Source organism: Ursus americanus, chromosome 34 (genome assembly GCF_024610735.1).
Source record: "Ursus americanus isolate L20-20 chromosome 34, mUrsAme1.1.p, whole genome shotgun sequence".
Taxonomy (NCBI): domain Eukaryota; kingdom Metazoa; phylum Chordata; class Mammalia; order Carnivora; family Ursidae; genus Ursus; species Ursus americanus.
The window spans coordinates 27,289,595-27,309,315 of record NC_142160.1 but is presented as its reverse complement, the minus strand read 5'-3'; the positions used below and the strand labels follow the sequence as shown (position 1 = coordinate 27,309,315).

General features: G+C 37.5%; 1 protein-coding gene across 3 annotated transcripts in view; it reads left to right on the top strand.

Annotated features, from left to right (window-relative positions):
* The window catches only part of FANCC (FA complementation group C), a 269,377-nt gene that overhangs the window by 840 nt on the left and 248,816 nt on the right, over nucleotides 1-19,721 (top strand). The window lies entirely within an intron of this gene.

Here is a 19,721-nt window from a genome sequence, read left to right as displayed (position 1 = left end):
TGGTCGACCGTTTCCCCGCAACTCCCTTTCTTTGCCCGGCCAAATCGCGTCCAAATCCCTGAGAGATTTTTTTGGGAGGTGTTGCTTCTTGGCTTGCTTTTTTGTATTTACGTGGGCGCTTTTACAACCCTGAACCTTCTGTGGTCATGTTGTATGGGTTAGAAGTCTGGAGGAGGAAAAGATTAGGACTTTTTGAAACATGAGAAATTTGAGGCCAGAATTTTAAGGACGAGGAATTTTTTGGCAAAGACCACTATATGCCAGTACTTTTATCCTAACCTGAAACTGTTGGAAAGCTCCCTGACTCCCGGTTTCATTATAACTTGTCCATTTAGTGCATCTTAACTGTGATGTGATTGACTTACCATTTATCACGTGAGCATGGCACTTTTGGGCCACCCAACTTCAGCTATTTATGGATGTCACTCACTTTCAGGGATGTGCAGCTGAGAATCTTTTCTCATTCCCTTAAAGAGGGGAGGAAAGGTTACAAATGATAGAATTCATACCATGTGTTGGGATTATTTATTACATAAGCTTAGATAGAAAACATGTTCATTGTGACTTTATTCATTAAACTTAAATCAAACTGATGTTTCAGTACAATGGACTGTGCCAGATTCACAGGGAAAGAAGCATTCATATGCGTATACAAGAAAGACTGTCTCAAAATAGAATTTGTTTTTCCTAGTCCTATTAGAGACCTCTTTCCCCAGAGTTAAAGTTAGGCCCGGCTTGTTTAGAATTGGGCTAATTATACTTTAGTATATATTACATTCTAATTCATCTTTTTCATTATTCAGTCGTATTCCTCTTGATTTCTTGAAAAACATTTACTAAGGTTCCAGAAAAGAAAGGCAAACTATATTGGAATTTTTTGTTCTCTAATAAAAAGCATTAACTTGATTGATTGGCTGGGTGTGAAAGATGTGTTGCTGCATGTATGTGAAACTGTGCATGTACATTTTAAAATAAATGATATTTTAAACCAGTTCCATATTTCAGCAAGTAGTTCCAGTAACAATTATACAAATTTTGTATTTATGAAATCCAGCTAGAAGGAGGCCAGCCTGACCAGTAGAAAGTTGGATTGATTACCTAGGCCACAGAGAGCGCCAGAAAAATCTCACATGGTGTGGCAGTTCCAAGTTGGTAGTGGTGGAGTCTCAAATCAGGCTCAAAATCAGTACCAAATGGATTTATAAAATTTTAGGTTGGGGTATGTATATTCTCTATTCTTGTGTATGGATCCTGAATGACTGACTTTAATATGAAAGAACACCTATGGGAGAAGTACATTGGGTTTACAGTGCTTTAATAAAAATGTAGTAGAAATAGAGAAGAAAAAACTTAAAAATTTATCAGAAAAGTTAGATAACACTACAAATCTTGAGCATTTTATCTTCTAAAAGTCATCCTTTTTTTTTTTTTTTTTTGGACTCCATTTGTCAGAGACCTTGCAATGTTAACTGGTCTATTCTCTTAAGCTCTTCCTAAGTTCTGCTGGGTATGTAGAAATCATTTCGTGTTAGGATCTCTGATAGAGGAACGTCTATAATCTTCCTGGTACCTTTCTCTAGTTATAGGGAGGCAGAGCTCATATGGAAATCACCTTTTTGACACCGTATACTCTGTTTTCTAAAGAATTAAGTGATTTTTAGTAAATTTAAGTTTTTGGAATTGTGCCATGATTATTACAATTCATTTTTAGAACATTTATACCACCCAACAAGTTTGTACATGCAAGTTCATAGTTGATCCTAGCTGTGGCTTTCAGCTAGGCAGTCAGGGAACCATTGATTTGCTTTCTTCTCTATAGATTAGCTTTTGGGCATTTCATATAAATGGATTCATAAAATAAGTGCTGTCTTGGCTTCTTTCACTTAGCATGATGTTTTTGAGATTCATCCATTTTGAGCATGTATCAGTAGTTCATGTTTATTGCTGAATAGTATCCCATTGTACGGATATACCATATTTTGTTCATCTGTTCATCAGTTGGTGGACACTTGAGTTACTTCTACTTTTTGGATAATGCTGCTGTGGGCATTCATGTGCAAGCCTTTGGACATATGTTTTCATTTTTCTTGGATGGATACTTATGAGTGGAATTGCTGGGTTGTATACTAAGTTCGTGTTTAACATTTTAAGAAACTGCCAGACTTTTCCAATGCGGCTGTACCGTATTATATTCCCACCAGCAATGTATGGGCATTTTAATTTTTCCAGAACTTCATTTGTTAATTGTGTCTTTTTATTTTTATTTATTTTATTTTATTTATTTATTTATTTATTTTTTTAAAGATTTTATTTATCTAATTGACAGAGAGACAGCCAGGGAGAGAGGGAACACAAGCAGGGGGAGTGGGAGAGGAAGAAGCAGGCTCATAGCTGAGGAGCCTGACGTGGGGCTCGATCCCAGAACGCCAGGATCACGCCCTGAGCCGAAGGCAGACGCTTAACGACTGTGCCACCCAGGCGCCCCAATTGTGTCTTTCTAAAGTAGCCATCCTAGTGGGTGTGAAAGTAGTGTCTCATTGTGGTTTTAATTTGTATTTCCCTATTGGCCAGTGATGTTGAATCTATTTTCATGTGTATATTAGCAGTTTTTTTCTTTTTTCTTTTTTTAAGATTTTATTTATTTATTTGACAGAGAGACAGCCAGTGAGAGAGGGAACACAAGCAGGGGGAGTGGGAGAGGAAGAAGCAGGCTCCCAGCGGAGGAGCCTGATGTGGGGCTTGGTCCCAGAATGCTGGGATCATGCCCTGAGCCGAAGGCAGACGTTTAACAACTGTGCTACCCAGGCGCCCCCATATTAGCAGTTTCTATGTAACTTTTGAAATATCTATTGAAACCTTTTGTCCATTTTTAAATTGGGTTATGTCAACCTATTAAAAGTAGAAGGTGATTCAGGCAGCAAAATCAGGCTTATTCGGCAACAGCTGAGGAACTGCAATTTAGGACAAGCAAAGTATGGTGAACCACAGGCAAGTCCCGAGAGCAAAGTAGGCATGTCCTTTTATAGAGGAAAGGAGGAAGTTTGGGAGGGTCTGTTTTGAACAAAAGTTCATTGGAAGAAAATGAGAATTTGAAGTGGTGGCAGCTTCTCATTGGCTGTAGGTGAGGGCAGCTTGTTGCTGGGCAGAGAGCAAACCTTCCTTCTTACAGCTGGACTGTGCAAGCTGGAACAAATGATATGTGTGTGAGTCATCTCTTCATGGTTTCAAAGTAACAATTTTGAGTTAGGTTTCCCTTACATCTTTTCAAACCTTTGTTAGCATCACTGATCAAAAGTTGAGCCATCTGTTCCTTGTTAGAATTGTTTTTGTCCTTTGGTGCCAGGAAGGAACTTTCCTGTATGTCATGTCCCACTTCAGAGGGAGGTGCACAGATTGGAAGCCATTGAAGCCACATTTGAGTAACAAGAAATAGTGGGAAAGAGAACTCTCAGGTTATTTCCTATTCAAAGTCTATATCTTATAAGATTATAGACATTGGAGATATCTTGAAGTGTTGAGGCAGCATCACTGTGTTGGATATGTCCTTTCTACAAGGTTTTGACAGGCAAAAGGTACAAAGCTTAAAAATGATGATGCAGAATGATATGAGGAGCAGAATAATGACGCTAGTTTATATAATGGTCCTGAACCAGAAGCCCAAACCCGAAAGTGACCAGCTGAAGAGAGCGGAGGACCTTAGATCTTCAGGTGGAATTTATTGTAGCTAATGTACTTGTTCCCCAATTTTGTGTGATTGGGTTTCTACTTTGGAGGATTTGTCCATGTGCAACAGGTGGTGTTAATTGGGATTATTCAGTTGGCGCTTTTGAGCCCAGGGTCATTGGTATTTAGGGAATATTTAGGGAGACTCCGTCTTATTCTGTGAACTTGGTTCTTGAAGGCCATACAAAAGGGGGTTATTTTGCTACAGCAAGTAGACGTGAAGTAGTGAGAATGGGCAACTGTATAAAGGGAGTGGGTGTAACTAGAGTTATGACAAGGGGTCGGGTCAAAGCAAGGTACGGGAAAACCTGGTTGTAGAAGTTTGACTTAGAAAGAAATACACTCACCTCCCTCCCCTCCAGCAACCCTCAGTTTGTTTCCTTTGATTAAGAGAATCTTATGGGGGTTGGGGTAACTGGGTGATGTAATGAACACTGGGTATTATATAAGACTGATGAGTCTCTGATCTCTACCTATGAAACAAATAATACATTATATGTTAATTAATTGGATTTAAATTTTTAAAGAAGTTTGTTTGAAGAAAAAAAAAAAAAGAAAGACCCTGAAGGGTGAGGGTATAGTTAGTGGTTCATCAGAGATGAAGGAAAAGTTGGCTACAGGCAAGACTAAAGGTTGACAGCTGTCATGGACAGATTTGGGTTTCTGATGACAGATCCAGCAGTGTGAAATATTTTCCCCTTTTGCCAGGGATTGGGAAATGTGTCTCTTCCAGTCGGATGGGGGCCCCTAAAATGTGAGGTGACTTGATGGGGTGGAGGCCAGCAGTGTGGGCGATGAAAGGATTCACCTGAGGCAGAACAAAGGCAAAAGAAGTTTATTTGATACACCGCAAGGGAGCAGTGGGCAAGACAGGAAAGGAGAGACTGCCACGAGGTAGTAGGGGGGGGACTGTTTTTAAAGGTGGAAGGTGAGGAGGTATGGGGACATGAAATTTTCCCTTTTTTGATAACTGTGCCTGGTTGTAGGTAGCCCTTTGGTCAGTTAGGGCTTATGGGTATTTTGAGGTGGGTGGCCAGGTGGTTGCTGTGGACCCTTTTGCCTTGGTCAAGTTTCCATTGCTCAAGCCTGTTGCCTTAAAGTGCCTTCTACAAAATGCAAACAGGGGCATTGTCCCTCCAGCATAGAGAAGAAGAAAATAAGGTGAGAAAAAGCAGAAAGAGGAGATTGTACAGGTCTATCCTCATCGTCTTGGGAAAACAGATTCAGCTGTTGTTTGCTTCGATTCCTGGAAATTCTTAATTTTAGGTCGTCACTTGGTGTGCAGATTTAGTCAGGGTTTGAGGCTTTCCTTAGATGAGACACATGGATCCAGTAGTCAACTCCATGGAGTTTGCTGGCACAAGAATTGGTCAGTAATTACATTTCTAGTGTGGTTGAAGAGTCTTTTTGGAGATGTCCTTTCTAATAAATGAAATACCCAGGCTATAGGGTGTGGTGCTTGGGGTCTTCATCTTCTGGGAACATGTTGTGAAAAGATTGCTCTGTTAGTGCATTATTGTTTTCAAGAGATGTAATTAGACCTTTGCAATACTAAAATATATCTCCTTTTATTAGATGTGGGTCAAAAAAATGCTGAAGCTGGATGCATAGGGCACTCAATAATTATCTCAAAGATGAGAACTTGTGGGTTCCAAAAGAGGTGGGTCTGAGATTGGGAAGGACTAAGGCAGTTCTTTTGTCCAGGGTGTTTGGAAGTTTTCCACAAATTTTGCCAATTGAGTTTTGATAGTGCTGATTTGTTCGGTTAGTCCTGAAGACCAAGGATGATAAGTGAAGGATATGAAGGATGAAAAGTGACAGTGAAAATGCTACAGAACTGGCCAGCTATCACAGACTCACCATAATATTTGACCAATAAAATGAGTTTCTTGGTCACTGTAGGGCTTAAGAGGAGTTCCTCAGGTAGGGATGATTCCCTCTCCCCCCAGTAGGATTTTAGTTACTGAATAGGAAAGTAGCTTGTCTACATGGAAAGGCTCTGACCAAGTGGGAAGCTATATTGTCAAGACATATTTGTACCCATGAGATGGGGGTAGCTGAATAAAGTCAATTTTCCAAACTTCAAGTGGTTCATTAGGCAATTTAAAGTGCCCAGGAGCAGTAAGGATAGGTTTCCCTGAATTGTATTTTGGGCAGGTGGGGCAATAAGACTAGGCCTTTTTTGTGGCTTTGTTAATATTTCCCCACTAGTATTATTTCAGAAACCTTATCATTTTATCCATAGACCACTGGTTTAGTGCATGTACAGTGGTCAATAATAGAAACTTTAAAAATAAACTAAAGATGGACTAAAGACCTAAATGTGAGACCTGAAACCATAAAATTCCTAGAAGAAAACAGGCAGTAATTTGACATTGGCCATAGAAACATTTTTCTAGGTATGTCTCCTGAGGCAAGGGAAACAAAAGTAAAAATAAACTATTGGGACTGCATCAAAATAAAAAGCTTTTGCACAGTGAAGGAAACCATTAACAAAACAAAAAGGCAATGTACTGAATGGGAGAAGGTATTTGCAAATGGCATATCCAACAAGGGGTTAATATCTGAAGTATATACAGAACTTATACAATTCAACACCAAAAAAAAAAAAAAAAAAAAATCCAATGAAAAATGGGCAGAGGACCTGAATAGACATTCCTCCAAAGAAGACGTACAGATGGCCAACAGACATATGAAAAGATGCTCAGTATCACTAGCCATCAGGGAAATGCAAATCAAACTCGCCATGGGATATCACCTTATACTTGTGAGAATGGATCAAATCAAAAAGACAGGAAATAACACGTGTTCATGAGGATGTGGAGGAAAAGGAACCCTTGTGCACTGTTGGTGGGTAGGCCGATTCGTGTAACCATTGTGAAAAACAGTATGGAGTTTCCTTGAAATATTAAAAATAGAATTATCACATGATTCAGTAATCCCACTACTGCTGTTTACCCAAAGAAAAAACGTATACATTTTGAAAAGATATATGCACCCTATGTTTATTGCAGCATTATTTACAATAGCCAAGGTATGGAAATAGCCCGTGTCCATGAATGGATGAAGGTGTGATGTGTATATATGTGTGTACACACACACACACACACACACACACACACACACACAGTGGAATATTACTCAGCCATAAAGAAGAGATCTCTCCATTTGCAACAACATGGATGTACCTAGAGGGTATAATGCTGAGTGAAATAAGGCAGAAAAAGACATACCATGATTTTTACTCTTACATGGAATTTAAGAAACAAAACAAAAACAAATGAACGAACAAAGAAAAAAGAGAAAAAAACAGACTCTTAAGTACAGAGAACAAATTGGTAGTTGCCAGAGGGGAGGTGGATGAAGGGATGGGTGAAATAAATAAGGGAATTAAGAGGTACACTTATCTTGATGAATACTGAACAATGTATAGTAGTGTTGAATCATTGTATTATACATTTGAAACTAATATAACATTGCTTATTGTATGTTAATTTTAAAAGGGAATAAAAAATAGAATTAAAGAATTTCTGGTGGGACTGAGTTTTTATTTGGCCCCAAACACAAGTTTCTCTTTTTATCATACCAGCCACCATTTGATTGCCAATATTGTTTTTCCTTTTCTGGTGCTGATTGTTGGTGTCTCTAGTCAGTTTCACCAGACTGCCATTTGGAGGTGAGTTCCTTTGGACCATAACAGAGGTTTGACTTTTGGACCCTTTGAGGGCAGCATTTTTTGTGGAAATGTCAGTGAGGTGATTTCCTTTACCTTTCGGAGAGTCAAGCTTAGAATGCCCCTGGACCTTAATAATAGCCAAAGCAGCAGGTAAGAATATGGCATCCAATAATTACTGAAGGTAAGAGCCGTTTTTAATTTTATCTCCGCTGGAAGTAAAAAAGCCATGTTGTTTATATAACATTCCAAAATCGTGAGCCACTCCAGAGGCATGTCTACTCTCAGTGCAAATGTTGCAATTTTGCCCTTGTCTAGGATACAGGCTTAAAGAGTGCTTATAATTTGGCTTGATGGACTGAAATAGCCAAAAGCAAAGGTGCTGCTTCTGTTATTTCAAAAGTTGATATTGCATACTCAGCACAATATTTACCATTTTCATCTTTCAAATCAGAACCATCGGTGAGCAATGAAAAGTCAGTGTTATCTGAAGTTTTCTGTAAATCATCATGTGGGTCGGAAGGTGATTTGTCAGTATTTAGCAGTTGTGGAGGCTTTCATCAGTAGAGGAGGGGAGAAGATTAGCAGGATTAAGGTTACTACAGTGAACAAGAGTAATGTAAGGGGCAGTTAACGAATGATTTCATAGGAACTGAAATGGCTTAATGAAAGATGTTGAGTATGATGGGAGTTAAGAAGAGCTTTGACAGCATGTGGCACAAAGATGGTTAAAGGGGATCCCATGATTACTCCCTAGTGGCCTTTACAAGAAGGGCAGTGGCGGGTATAGCTATGAGGAAGGGGGATATCCCTGGGCTACAGGATTTAGTTGTTGTCTGTAATGTCCTGTGGGTTGGTGGTGATCTTCATATTTTTGGGTGAGTACCCTAAGGGCGTTCCCTTTTTCATATACCACAAAGAAAGAGAATTGATAATTGGGGCGGGGGATGGTTATTAAACCAAATGTTTTAAGATTTGAAAAATCATGTCATCTAAATCTTCCTAGGTTTAGAAGTTTTTAAACAAGGTTTATGAAGGTTGGGCTATAAGGGAAAAGTTTGGGATCCAGTTGCAACAATAGTCTGCCAACCTGAGAAAACCTCACAGCTGAAGTTTGGTTTTGGGCTTTGAGAAGTTAAGGGTGCCATGAAGCCTGTATGATCTTAGATGCAGTCCTTGTTCTAAGGTTAAATTCCTAAGTATCAAATTTAAGTTTGAACAAATTGTAATTTTTTTAAAGAGACTTTCTATCCCTTTTTGGCTTGGAGTTTTAGCAAATGGATGCTACCATCTTGTGAGGAGGCTTGGGAAGAGGAGCAGAGAAGTAAGTCATCCACATATTGTATTTAAGTGGATTCTCCAGGGAACTTGATATCATCTGGGTCAGTCTTTAAAGTTTGTTGAGAATTAAGGGCTTTCCATGAAACTCTGGGGCATTACTGTACAGGTATATTGCTGTTCTTCCCAAGAAAAGGTGAAAAGATATTTACTAGTTTTATTTATTGGGATATTGAAGAAAACACTACATTAATCAAGGAAGAAAATTTGCCTTCAGTAGGGATGGAGGCTGATAAGGTGGAATTGGGGACAACAGAGTGGTCAAGCAATGACAATATTGTTTATGGCTCAGAGGTCCTGATGAGCTTCCATCTGTGGCCATTTGATTTCTTCACAGGTAAAATGGTGTTGTAGTGCCTGGTGCAGGAGATAATGAGGCCCTGGGTCTTATAGCCTTCTATTATTGGCTTAATGCCTTGAAGGGCTTCTTTATTTATTAGGGTATTGATTAATTCTGAGGAGAGATTTTGAGGAATCTGTGGATCTTTAACAGGAGGTGCACTGTGGATTCTGTAAATATCAATTGAGGATTTTGCTGTAGAGAGGATGGTAGCTGATCCATTAGGGACAAATGATTAGTGTTCTTGGGATAGCTATATTGATATCAGAGACACAGCAAATAAGAGATGTTGAAGGGTCATTTAACTTATCTAGTTGGCTGTTTTGGTTGCTGCTGTCAAAATCTAGAATTATTTCCACCTATTGGAAGAAAAATCCCAGCATGATATTTTTCTAAGAAATCTTGGCCCAATAAATGAATAGGGTCAGGGAAACTCAGGAGAAAAAGGTGGGTATCTTTAAAGGCCTAAGCAAAAAGGTATAGGTTTAGAGATAAGAACCTGTTGAAATTTGTTAGAGACTCCCACTGTTTGAACTGTTCTAGTACTCTGAGGCAGCGGCTATTTAATGGCAGTGGAGTTGAGCACTGAGAGTGTAGCTCTAGTATCAGTAAGTACAGAGAGATTCATTCCGCAAATGGAGAGTAGTTTCTCCAGGTCAGTTAAGGGAAAGGACTGGAAAAGTCCTTGTAGTTTGGAGTTCCATCACTGGGCATTAGGAGGACATTGGATGGTTAGAGGGCTGATGGTGCCTGGAGCACTTAAGCTTGTAGCAGTCTTCCAGTGTTTTGGCTTTTTGAAATAATGGCAGAGACCAGGAGGGTTATGGTTTTGTTTAGGAGCCTTCATTTATTGGAGTTCAAATGAAGGGATTTAGGGGTCTTTCTTTTATTTGAATCTTCTAGGATGTAGGTGACCTTGTTTGCTAAATCAGCTCAATCTGCAGTGGACATACTTTTTCATTCCATCCTGGTCCTTTTAAAGAATGAAAAAATCCCAGTTCAGCCTGTTAATGAACATAGAGTTAAAGGCTATACAGGTGGACTAAATATCCAAAGGAAGACCAGAATTTTCTTTAAAGATAATTTGGAGCTGGCTCTAATAATCATGCATGGGCTCATTGGGCTTCTGGGTACAAGCTTGAATCATATTCCAATCAGCTGGCTTGGGAAAGCCCTAAGAATTATCAGAAGGAGTCGCTTGGCAATTCCCCAAGCCTGATCATATATAAGGCAGCAAGGGTTTCTTTGTCCCCATGTTGTAATTCTAGACTTCTTGGGATCATTCCATTTGGTAGTTTTCATCCAGTGTTGGGCCTGGCCTTCGCTAACAAACATATGGTATAAACCAGAGAAACCAGGTTGATAAGTTTGAATGACTATACTAAATTCCTCAGCAAATCTATGGGGATCTTTAGTTACTTTGGGAAAATCTTTGTGCCTTGTAATTCAACTTTAGTCCAGGTAACATAAGAAATTAAGGGTTTAGCATTTGGGTCGACAGAGGGTCTGATTTTAAAGGGGCAGGTTTTAATAGGTTCAGGGGAGCAGGAAGTGGGGAGAGATTTTGAGAAAAAGAAAAGTTCAGTGAGGGGATCAGAATGAGAAAGTGGAGGGTGTAAAGAAGATGGGGATGGTACAAAAGGAAAAGAAGCTGGCAGCAGAGACAAAGCACAAGGGAAGGGAAAAAGAGGCCTTAGAAGCTTTTTTGGGTCTTCTTTCAATTGTTCACCTCAGTTAATTTGGAAATGGTATTTTGTAAAGAGATGATTTTAAAATCTTGGATACGTATGGAAACCTCCAGGTAGCAATTAAGATAAGGATCCCATTTAGTCTGTTTTATTTCAGAGCTGTGGTCTTCTAATTTGGTTCTGAAAAGTACAAGTTTGGGTGATGGAAGGTTCCCCATGATGGCCTTTGGAGTTGTAAATTATCTGTAAATTGTCCCACTTAGTTAGGGACGCACAAGAGGGGGGCACCTGGGTGGCTCAGTCGTTAAGCATCTGCCTTTGGCTCAGGTCATGATCCCAGAGTCCTGGGATCAAGCCCCGCATAGGGCTCCCTGCTCAGCGGGAAGCCGCTTCTCCCTCTCCGCTGCCTGTTGCTCCCCCTACTTGTGCTCTTTCTCTCTCTGTCAAATAAATAAAATCTTTAAGAAAAAAAAAAAGATGCACAAGAGGAGGGACTGTAGTTTTTGAACATAAAACTGACCGGGATCCCAGAAGGAGGACCCTCTTGAGAGAATTTAGAGGATTGGGATCTTCTCATACTTCAAAACCAGAGGTTCAGAATATAAATGGGTATCATTAAAAGGAGTATACCTTCAAGAAAACAGATCACCAATAAGATTGGAGAGCTCAGCCAAAAGGAGGGATCTTGAATCTGAGAGAAGACTTACAAACTGAGAGGAAGGAGACAACTCAAGCAGAGAGCATGAGGGGTACCAGTGGGTGCCACATGTGGTTCTAAGGGTCGTTAGTTCCTCTGGGGTTCATTGCCTTCAGATCCCACTTCTTACACCACGAAATGTCAACCTTTTTAAAAGAAAAATTTAAGTGATCAGCCAGCAAAATCAAGTTTATTTGGAAATAGCAGAGGAATTGCAATTCAAGAGAGGGAAACTATGGTGAACCATAGGCAAATCCTGAGAACAATGGAGGGGAGCATCCTTTTATAGAGGAAAGGAGGAATTTGGAGGGGTTGTTTTGAACAAAGTTCATTGGAAGAATATGAGAGTTCACAATGTTGGTGGCTTCTCCTTGGCTGTAGGTAAGTGAAGTGGTGACAGCCTCTCATTGGCTACAGTTAAGGATGGTTGCTGTTGTTGGGTGCCTGCAGCTTGTTGCTGTGCAGAGGGGAAATCTTTCTTCCTGCTGGACTAAGCAAGCTGCAATAAATGGGTCTATGTGAAAGCCCTCCTTGCATGGCTTCCCAGTTCCAATTTTGACTTCAGTTTCCTTAGCACATTTTCACATCTGATTGTCTAATTATTGGGTTGTAAGCATTCTTTGTATATTCTGAATAGAAGCCCATTATCAGACACATGTTTTGCAAATAATTTCTCTCATTCTGTTACTTGTCTTTTCATTTTCTTCATGGTATCTTTTGAAGTACAAAAGTTTTAATTTTGAGGAAGTCCATTTTATCAGTTTTTTTTTCTTTTTTTGGATCATATCTTAGGTTTATGACTAATTTCCATAAACTTTTGTGTATGGTATGAGATATGGATCCAAATTAATCTTTTATGTACGTGTATATCCAGTTGTGTCAGCACTATTTGTTGAAAAAAACCCTTCCCCACCTTTATCAAAAATCAGTTTGCTATAGGGGCATCTGGATGGCTCAATTGTGTCCAGCTCTTGGTTTCGGCTCAGGTTAGGATCTCAGGGTCATGAGAGCAAGTCCTGTGTCAGGGTCCATGCTTTGCACAAAGTGTGCTTGAGACTCTCTCCTCTCTCTGCCCCTCCGCCCCCGCCACCCCATGCATGCAAGCTCTTTCTCTCAAGTAAATAAATAAAATCTTAAAAAAAAAATCAGTTGACCATAAATTATTCCTCAACTCTCATTTCTGTTTCAGTGATCTGCCTATTTTTATACCAGCACCACACTGTCTTAATTATGGTAGCTTTATAGTAAATTTTGAAATTGGGTAATTAAAGTCTTCCAGTGTTTTCACTCTTTTTCAAATTGTTTTGGCTATTCTGGGTTCCTTACATTTCCATGTTAAGTTTTAGTATCATCTTGTCATTTTTTTCCCCCCAAAAAGCCTGCTGTGATGGATTTTGATAGAAATTGCATTGACTCTGTAGATCTCTTTTGGGGGAGAAATGTAAGAACATGAATATGGAATGTCTTTTCATTTGTTTAGATCTTTAATTTCTTTGAGCATTGTTTTGTAATTATCATTGTACAGGTCTTGCCCTTTTGTTAATTTTATTTCTTAATGTTTCCTTTTTGATGCTATTGTGAATAGAATTGTTTTTCGTATTTCATTTTTGAATTGTTCATTGCCAGTATATGAAAATGCAAATACAGTTGGTTTTTTGTATATTGACCTAGTATCACGCAATCTTGTTTATTACTTCAGGCAGGTTTTTTTGTGAATTCCTTAGAATTTTCTACATACACTGTCATGTCACCTGTCAATATAGACAATTTTATTTTTCCTTTTGCATTTGGATACTTTTTTTTTTTTTTTTTTTTTGCCTAAATCTTCCCGTACCTTGCTGAATGGAAGTGGGGAGAGTGGACATTCTTGACTTGTTTCTGATCTTAAGGGGAAAGTATCTAATCCTTTACCAGTAGGTATGATGTTAGATATAAGTTTTTCATTAATGATCCTTATCAGGTTGAAGAACTTTCCTTCCTATATTGTTGAGAGTTCTTATCATGAATAAATGTTGGAAAGGTAAATAGGCGTAAAAGAAGATATCAAAACATAAAATGTTGGGGGGGGGATAGTGAAAATGAGAGCTTTTAGAATGCGTTCAAAACTTAAGTTGCTACCAACATAAAATAGACTGTTATATATACAGGCTGTTATATGTGAACTTCATGGTAACCAGAAAGCAAAAACCTGTTAATACATGTACAAAAGATAATGAGAAATGAATGTAAATATAACAGTACAGAAAGTCATCAAACCACAAGGGAAGAGAAGAAGAAAGGAAAAGAGAGGAACTACAAAAAAACAGCCAGAAAACAGTTAACAGAATGGCAATAAGTGCATACTCACCAATAATTACCTTAAATATAGATGGATTAAATTCTCCAATCAAAAGGCATACAGTGGCTAAATGGATTAAAAAAAAACCAAGACTCATCTAAATATATTGTTTATAAAAGACTCACTTCACATCTAAACACATACACAGATTGAAAATGGATGGAGAAGGATACTCCATGTAAATGAAAACAAAAAGGTTTTGTAGCTATACTTTATATCAGACAATGTAGATTTTAAAACAAACTGTAATAAAGTACAAAGAAGGGCATTACATAGCGACAAAGGGGTCAATTTAAGAAGATGTAACATTTTAAAATATTTGTGCACTCAACATAGGAGTGCCTACAAATACAAAGCAAATATTAACAGACTTACAGGGAGAAATTGACAGCAATGCAATAACAGTAGGGGACTTTAGTAGCCTACTTACATCCATGCATAGATTATCCAGACCAAAAAAAAAAATTCAATAAGGAAACATTGGCCTTAAATGACCCATTAGGCCAGATGAACTTAATATGTACATACGTACAGAACATTCCATCTAAAGCAACAGAATACACATTTTTCTCAAGTGCACATGGAACATTCTCAGGATATATCACATCTTAGGCCACAAACAAATCTCAAAATTTAGGAAGATTGGAATCATATGAAGCATCTTTTCTGACCACAGTGGTATAAAACTGCAAATCAATTACAAGAAAAAAAAAAAAAAGAAAAAAATACCAAAATGTGGAGATTAAACAGTATGCTACTTAACAACTGTTAGCTCAACAAAGAAATCAAAATGGAAATGAAAAAATACCTTGAAACAAATAAAAATGGACATAGAATATTGCAAAATCTATGGAGTATAGCAAAAGCAGTTTTAAAAGGGAAGTTTATAGTGATATAGGCCACCTAAAGAAACAGGAAAAATATCAAACCATCTAACTTTTCACTTAAAGGAATTTAAAAAAGAATAGTAAACAAAGCCCAAAGGTAGTTGAAGGATGAAATAATAAAGATCACAGTGGAGATAAATGAAATAGAAACTAAAAAAAAAATAAAATAATTGGTCAGTGAGATTAAGAGCTAGTTCTTTGAAAAGATAACAAAATACCCAAACTCTAGCTAGACTCACTAAGAAAAATAGAGGGCTCAAGTAAAATCAGAAATTAAAGAGAAGTTAAAACTGATATCACAGAAATACAAAGGATCATAAAAGACTGCTATGAACAGTTATATGCCAACAATCTGGACGGCCTAGAAGAAATGAATAAATTCCTAGAAGCATAATCTTCTTAGACTGAATCATGAAAAAATTAGAAATCTGAATAAGCTTATTATTAGTGAGGAGATTGAATTGCTCATGAAAGAACTCCCAACAAACAAAAGTCCAGGATGAGATAGCTTCACTGGTGAATTCCACCAAATATTCAGAGCAGATTTACTACCTGTTCTTCTCAAAGTCTTCCAAAAAATTGAAGAGAGAACACTTTCAAACTCATGTTATGAGGCCAGCATTACCATGATATCAAAACCAGACAAAGACACAGTAAACAGAAAATTACAGGCCAATATTTCTCATGAACTTAGATGTAAAAATCCTCAACACAATATTAGCAAAACAAATGAAAAAATATCTCAAAAGGATCATACATCAGGATCAAAGAGCTTTATTCCAGCGATGCAAGGATGGTTCAATAGCAACAAGTCAATCAGTGTGATATGCCATATTAACAAATTGAAGAATAAAAATCATGATCATTTCAATAGATGCAGGAAAAACATTTGACAAAACTCAACATTGTTTATAAGACTCTCAACAAAGTGGGAATAGAGGATATTATGTACCTCAACATAATAAGTGCCATCTATGACAAACTCACAGCTGACATCATACTCAACAGTAAAAAGCTGAAGATCAGGAACAAGACAACAATCTCTACTCTTGCCACTTTATTCAACATAGAATGGAAGCCCTAGCCACAGCAGTTAGGCAAGAAAAGCAAATAAAAGGCATCCAAATTGGAAAAGAGAAAAAAAAAGGAGAAAGCACTAATTGCAGGAGCTGACACTATATATAGAAAGCCCTAAAGATTCTCAAAATAACTGTTAGAACTAGTAAATGAATTCAATAAAATTGCACGATACAAAATCAATATGCAGAAATCTGTTGCATTTCTATACGTGAGTAATAAAGTAGCAGAAAAAGAAGAAATCCCATTTATAATTGCAAATAAAAGAATAAAATACCCATGAATGAATTTTTTAAAAGATTTATTTATTTATTTTAGAGAGAGAGAGCATGCAAGCAGGGGGAAGGGCAGAGGGAGAGGGAGAGAGAGAATCCTTAAGCAGATTCCCTGCTAAGCATGGAACTGGACATGGGGGCTCGATCCCAGGACCCTGAGATCATGACCTGAGCTCAAATCAAGAGTCAGACACTTAACTGATTGAACCAGCAAGGTGCCCCTTCCTATGAATAAATTTAACCAAGAAGGCAAAAGATCTGTACACTGTAAACTATAAGACCTTGATGAAAGAAGTTGAGGAAGGTGGGAAGATATTCCATGCTGATGGATTAGAGGAATTAATATTGTTAAAAATGCCCATATCTCCCAAAGCAATCTATAGATTCAGTGCAGTCTCTATCAAAATTTTTCAATATTTTTCACAGAAATAGAACAAATAATTTAAAGATTTGTGTGGAACCACAAAAGACCCTGAATAGCCAAAGCAATCTTGGGAAGGAAGAGCAAAGCTGGAGGTATCATGCTTTCTGATTTCAAACTATATTACAAAGCTATGGTAATCAAAATAGTAAGTTATTGGCATTAAGACAGGCACATTGATGGACAGAATAGCCCAGATTAAACCTACATGTATATGGTCAATTAATTTCTGAAAAGGAGCTAAGCATTGCAATGGAGAAAGTCTCTTCAAAAATGGTGTTGGTGAAACTGGATAGCCACATGCAAAATAATGAAACTAGAGCACTATCTTGTACCATACACAAAAATTAACTCAAAATGGATTAAAAGCTTGAGTGTAAGACCTGAAACCATAAAACTCCTAGAAGAAAATATAGGTGGTAAGTTCCTTGACACTGGTCTTGACATTTAATTTTTGGATTTGACTTCAAAAGCAAAAATGAACAAATGGGAGTACATCGAACTGAAAAGCTTCTGCACAGCAAAGGAAGCCATCGAAATGAAAAGGCAACCTACTGAATGGTAGAAAATATTTGCAAATCATACATCTGTTAAGGGGTTAACATCCAAAATATATACAGAACTCAAGCAAGTCAATAGCAAAGAAGCCAAACATTTTGATTGAAAAATGGGCAGTGTATCAGAATAGACATATTTCCAGAGAAAATATATAGGTGGCCAACAAGCTCATGAAAAGATATTCTACATCACTATCAAGGAAATGCAAATTAAAACCACAGTGATATATTACTTCATACCTGTTAGAATGGCTATTATTTAAAAAGTTTTTGAGAGGATGTGGAGAATTGTGCACTGCTGGTGGGAATGTAAATTGGTGCAGCCACTAAAGAAAACAGTATGGAGCTTCCTTATAAAATTAGAAATAGAACTACCATATGATCCAGCTGTTCCACTTCTTGGTATTTATCTGAAGAAGATGAAACACTAATTCAAAAGATATATTGCATCCGGTGTTCATTGCAGTTATATGGAAACAACTGTGTGTATTCATCAGATGAATGGATAAAGAAGATGTAGTATATAGACAATGGAATACCGCTCAGCCATAAAAAAGAATGAAATTGTGCTATTTTTAACAACATGGATGGATCTGAGGGTATTATCCTAATGAAATAAGTCAGAGAACGACAAATATATGACTTTATTTATATATGGAATCTAAAAAATGAAACAAGAAACAAAACAAAAACTCCAGATATGGAGAATAGATTGGGGTCATCAGAAGGGAAGTTGGTTATGGGGTGGATGAAATGGGTGAACAGAGCAATTATGTGGTCATGGATGGTAACTAGGCTTACTGTGGTGATCACTTTGTAGTTTATATGGTGTGCACATGAAGCTGAAGTTAATATAACATTACAAACTAATTTTGCTTTAAGAAAAAAAGAAAATGAACCCTGTTGAATTTATCGGCTTAAGTCGTAGCCTAATAGAAGCATTAAAAAAAGTCACGAAAGTTCTTTTCTGCCTTGTAATGGTATTTTAAATACATCCATATGAAACGAACATGGTAGAAATAATAAAGGAGAGAATAGAACTGCTTTGCATTTAACTTTTGTGTGGCTTGCATGATGTTTAAGATTTTTTGAGTCATTCGCTAACATTTAAACACTAAGCAGTTTCGCCTTTAAAAAATCCATATTTTCTGGGTTTTTATTAAAGCAGTAGGACAACTAAACCTGACTTCTCCTTTGGCAGCAGCTGGCGGGAGCTAAATTCTGGCTGTCTTCTTTGGATGGTGCTTTGTCTTCCAGTAGCCTCAAGCCCTTTTGATGGCTTTACTCATTTAACTTACCCATTCTGGACATTTGAATTTATGACCTTTGTCTAAAGTAATTTAGTAACACTTGAATCATTTTGAAATGCATTCAGTTGTTAAAGTAATACCTACGGGGGAAAAAAGGTAATTCCGAACAAATTTATCATACTTCTTATGGAAATTGCTACAGTAATCTTTGTTCTCTGGTGAGTTCGAAGTTTCATGTTTATAGAGAAAAGTTTATCATTATGCCTGAACAATAATGTGCTGTATATCCTTCAGAAATCAGAGCTTTTGTCCTATTGATTTTTTAAAAATTTTATTGATTTTGTAAACATGGATTTTTTTTTTTTAACTTGTTTTCTTGGTTTATTTGTAGCACCACTTTGGTCATAAGCCCTGTTAAATGTATTTTGCATTTTACAAATTATCCTCACATAGATTGTATGTGATCCTTATAGTAACCACATGTGCCAAGGTAAGAGAGGCATTTAAAAAAGAGGAAAAATAGAGTGGAGGCTTTTCAAAAAATTAATTTCGACCAGGATTAGGAGTTCCTCAGAAATAGCCCCAAAAGAGGGTAGTGCTGAAGAACTTGTGGGGTTACTTCTGTTTGTGTAGCTTTTAAATATGTCTGAATTATTATGGTATGATAATCTTTTCAGTTTCTAAAAGAGCCGGGCATTTCTGGTTACCCAGAGTCAACTTATTTTAGCAGAAAACCTTCACCTTCAATAATAACTTCTCTTTGAAATGTTTACAGAGAAAGAAACTGAGGTTAGTGGCGAAGCTGTTGACTGTAACCCCCGAAACTGACTCTGGTCTGGTGCTTTTCTCATTGCACCAGCAGCCCCATGGCTAAGAATTGCTGATGCTCCCTGTTGAAACATTCTTAAACAAGTCTTTGGCAGACTTTTTTGTTGCATTTTTCTACTGTGTAAATAAAGATATTAGAAGAAATGTAGGTTTTTGAATACTGCCTAACCACTTTCTGCTTGGTAACTTGCCCTGAGACCCTCCGTGAATGCCAGCAAACAAATTAGATCCACAGTGTATTTGATATGCGTATCTTCTCCCCAAACAAAATTTGAATTCCACAAACACAAATTGAGTCATTTTCCAAATGTTTGTATATGAATGGAAGTTTTTGTCCTATCCTTCTGTAACCAATACCATAAAACTTCTGAAGGTCTATGATGCATTTGTTGTACAATGTTAATCCAAAACAAAACTTTATTCTGACCAAATTTGTAGCTATCGAGAGATACCAAACTCATTTCCATTGATCAGTACAACATGTTTGTACCAACCAGATCTAAAAAATGTGTAAAGGAGTGCCATGCTGTAAAGATCGTATTATAGTTGTAAACACAAGTGCAGCTGTTACAAATCTAGAAAAACCTCAGATTAAACAATTTCAAATTTACTGAAGATGACATTCCAGA